The sequence below is a fragment of the Macrobrachium rosenbergii genome, chromosome 23, assembly GCF_040412425.1.
Source record: "Macrobrachium rosenbergii isolate ZJJX-2024 chromosome 23, ASM4041242v1, whole genome shotgun sequence".
Taxonomy (NCBI): domain Eukaryota; kingdom Metazoa; phylum Arthropoda; class Malacostraca; order Decapoda; family Palaemonidae; genus Macrobrachium; species Macrobrachium rosenbergii.
In genome coordinates this window covers 42,036,969-42,041,551 of record NC_089763.1, presented here as the reverse complement: position 1 = coordinate 42,041,551, position 4,583 = coordinate 42,036,969, and the positions used below count along the sequence as shown (strand labels likewise).

At 34.4% G+C, this 4,583-nt stretch overlaps 1 protein-coding gene across 1 annotated transcript in view; it reads left to right on the top strand.

Annotated features, from left to right (window-relative positions):
- The first annotated feature begins 1,577 nt into the window (after positions 1-1,577).
- Positions 1,578-4,583, top strand: part of LOC136851551 (E3 ubiquitin-protein ligase TRIM31-like) — a 41,736-nt gene continuing 38,730 nt past the window's right edge. The window contains exon 1 of the mRNA XM_067125809.1: positions 1,578-1,723. The gene's annotated coding sequence lies outside the window, so the exon portion shown is untranslated. The remainder of the gene's footprint in view (positions 1,724-4,583) is intronic.

Here is a 4,583-nt window from a genome sequence, read left to right as displayed (position 1 = left end):
TATATATATATATATATATATATATACAATATATATATATATATATATATATATATATATATATATATATATATATGAATATATATAATTTTTTATATATATATTGTATATACATACAGTATATATATATACTGTATATATAATATATATATATATATATATATATATATATATATATATATATATATATATATATATATATATATATATATATAAAATATATATGAAATCCTGCAAATCAAAGTCCTTCAGGTAAAAAGAAAGGCATCAGAATGCTGACCCCATATAAAAATGGAAAAACGGGTGCACGTTAAAAACGAAGAAGAAGATATATATATATATACATATATATTTGTGTGTGTGTGCGTGCGTGATTTTACTCAAGAATAAAAACAATTAAGTAACCCTTTTCTAAATAAAATACATGAATTTAAATGAAATCCTGCAAAATTGGAATTTGCACTGATGAATCTCTCTCTCTCTCTCTCTCTCTCTCTCTCTCTCTCTCTCTCTCTCTCTCTCTCTCTCTGTCTCATTCTTACTTTTCACCGACAGGTAACTGGTACTTGAAACTGGGTCACTGCAGAATGTATGAGGAAATCAAACGCACACTACCTGAGGTGTCAGACTGGTTCAGACTTCAGACGGGTGTTCCAGAATGCGTGGAAAAATTGGCAAAGTTCATGTGCCACATTTTACCAGGTAAGTTAGTTGCAGTCTTAGATACTTCAAAGTTTGCTGCGTTTCACGTTACAGTTTATTTTACTATGCTGCCATATATGATGCGAAGTATTTTACCTTTAAGTCCTAATGCTTGAAGCGCTGTCTATATGCTTTGGTATATTTTGCTAGTTAAGTTGCAGTCTTTAATACGCATGTTTCGGTTCATTGCAATATCTTACCAAACAAGCTGCGATGTTTCATGTGAAAGCTTCACTCTTTTTCTATGTTTTATGAACTGAGTTGCAATTTGATGCATAAGTGTGCCTGTGTTCCAATATTTTACTAGGCAGGTGGTAGTGTTTGAGATACATTTTGGGCCGTGTTGCAAACTTTTATCAGTGAAGTTGCATTTTTGGCGCTTAAGTTTAGCGTTGCAACAAACACCTTACGATTAATAGTCTCTCTCTCTCTCTCTCTCTCTCTCTCTCTCTCTCTCTCTCTCTCTCTCTCTCTCTCTCTCTCTCTCTCATATGACGTTCATTTTGATCAGTAATCGTTTCAGGCCTCGAATTGGGAGCGATCATTGAACGCCTCATCTCTCTCTCTCTCTCTCTCTCATTGTTTTCGTTTACATAACCCATTTTCTCTCTCTCTCTCTCTCTCTCTCTCTCTCTCTCTCTCTCTCTCTCTCTCTCTCATTGTTTTCCGTTTACATAATTCATTTTGGGCTCTCTCTCTCTCTCTCTCTCTGCCACGCTTCTCACCCATTTCGTAACGAATCGTTCCAGGTCTGGAAGTTGAATCAGTCACGGGAGACGGGTGTATAACGGCTCACACCCCCGACTACGAGCCCTACATAGACCTGGTAGAAGAAGGCTTCGGAGTCGCCCTGGGTGGCAATGGCTACGGCGCCCAGTCGTGCCCCGAGATTGGGCGAATCGCCGCTCGATTGGTCCTCCTCGGGGAGTGGGATTCGGACATACCGAGGGACAAAGTCAGGATCAAGTGGAAGGAGGTGTCTTCTGATGCGAGTGATTGAATGAGCTGGTGCTTGTAACAGGTAGATAGGAAATCCCTGAGTTGTTGAATATATATATATATATATATATATATATATATATATATATATATATATATATATATATACATGAAAATAATACCATAAAATACTGTATAAATATGAAACCATATATTTCGGGCACTTGTATATATATATATATATATATATATGGATAGGTGGATATATATATATATATACAAAAATATGATAGGTATATATATATGTTATAGAAATCGTTTCAACACACAATCACGTGTGGAACAAAATAAGTGGTTTTTTCTGACTCCCGTTTGGCGATGGATCTGGCGGTCCGTTTCAGGTCTTCAAAAGGTGCGAGGATTAAGGTGTCAATGTTATCCATTTCCTGGGCCATACAAGTCTAAAAGAAGTTGGAATTGATGAGAGCAACTGCATCTTTCTTTTGTACCTGGGCAAGCTAACTGCTTGCATACCACTCCAGTTTTTCCCAACTTTCGATATCAGAAAATGACCCAATAGACAACATTTCGTACTGATCTTTTCCCTCTGTTATTGAATAAGAGAGAAATCATCAACACACAATCACGCCTGGAACATAAAATAAATTTTGACTACACGGTATCGAACCCAGGTCCCTCAGGTGTTAAAGCGAAATGGCGTTATCCAATGGAAAATGAACAAGTCTAACAGAACTGGAACCTTGGCCCAGAAGGATGTTTTTGAATGAAATGTTGTCTGTTGGGTCATTTGTCTGTTGAGTCGGGAAGTTGGAAATTTGCTTTATGCAAGCAGTTAGCTTGCCCAGGTAATGTTGGTGGATGCAGTTGCTCTCAGGTTCCAACGGATCGTTTTAGATTCTATGGCCCAGTGGATAACATTTGCTTTCCACCTGAGAGAATGGGTTCGATGCGACCTAGTCAGAAATTTATTTATGTTCCAACGTGATTACCTGGATTGATGATTTCACGATCTTATTCACTCAGAAGGGATAATTCGAATGAAATGTTGAATCTCTATTGGGTCATTGCTGAGTCGGGAATTGGGGAAAACGGACGCTGGTAATGCAACCCGTTTTAGCTTGCCCAGGTAATTCGCCAGTGCAGTTGAGCTCAGGTTCCAACTTCTTTTAGACTTGTATGGCCCAGTGGATAACGCCCCTTGCTTTCCACCTGAGAGACCTTCATGTTTTTGATCCCGATATAGTCAGAAATTTATATATATATATATATATATATATATATATATATATATTATATATCATATATATAAATAAGTGTTTTATGGGCCTTCTTATTTTATATTATATATATATATTACATAAATATACATTATATATATATATATATTATATACAGTGTATGTGTGTGTGTGTATATATACATATTATACATATACACATGCACACACACATATACATATTATATATATATATATATATATATATATATATATATATATATATATATATATATATATATATATATATATTCTGCTCACATCATAGGCAGTAGTGCTCGATAACTACAGCAATAGTAGTAGTAGTAGTAGTACTAGCAGTAGTAGTAATGCTAGTAGAAGTAGTAGCAGTAGTAGTAGTAGTAGTAGTAGTAGTAGTAGTAGTAGTAGTATAAGTAGTAGTAGTAGCATAATTTTTATTAAAAATTCGAGCACATACTTGAGGAGAACAGCCTCTGCAGAATATCATACCCGTATGTGATTAAACGAGAATTAACAGATACAGTAGAAAATATATATAGAAGATACAGATCGAAATAAATAAATAATGATATAGAAATTAAATACATAAAAATTATGGCGTATCCAAATAGTTTGTTATTGCGTGTGTAACACAGATACCCCATGGGGAATGAACCCCACGTTTAATCACTACGAACTGATTTATTTGATAGCGGTGTGATACAACTGCAAAATTTCTTAAATGTTGCCGCTGTTGAGACCGGATAGGAACATAAGTGCAAAATATATGGTATATATGCTATATTTATGAAACTGTATATTAAAACTGGTAAAATATGACTTCATTAAAAGAGAAGAAACGGGAAGACTTATGATTATTAAGAAATTGTGGAACCTTGACAGAATGTAAAGGTTGACTATTCGTGAAGAGAGAGAGAGAGAGAGAGAGAGAGAGAGAGAGAGAGAGAAGAGAGAGAATATAAAAGAGAAGAAAGAAATAAAAGAGAGAGAGAGACATGAATATAAATAGAATAAATTAAGAAAGCAAATAAAAAAATTGAGAGAGAGATAGAGAGAGAGAGACTTGCGATGAAATGAAATACGTATAGAAAGTTGATAAAGGTTAGATGTTTCTTATGTTAGATAACGGAGAAAGAGGAAGACATGAATGTAAATAAAATGAATTAAGAAAGCGAATGAAAATGATAAAACACGAGAGAGAGAGAGATGCACTGTAATTAAATATATATAGCAACTTAATAAAAAGTAAAAGTATAGTATATCGGGAAACGGACAGAGAAAGAAACTCAGTTGTAAATAAATTTAATTCAGTGGTTACTGTAATATGTCAAAATTAAAGTTAAAAAATTCCCGTTTCAAAAACGAGAGAGAGAGAGAGAGAGAGAGAGAGAGAGAGAGAGAGAGAGAGAGAGAGAGAGAGAGAGAGAAGGATAAGGATGGTAGGTGGGAGGAATGTGAATGAAAATTTAATTCTGTATTTATTGCACTCAACAAAAACTAATATCAAACGAGGGAGAGAGAGAGAGAGAGAGAGACTTGCGACGAAATGAAATTTATATATAAAGTAAAAGTTTCATATATTAAAAAAACGGACTAAGATGAAGATCTGAATTTAAATAAAACGCAGTAAGAAAGTGAATGAAAAATTAAAATAAAGATGGAG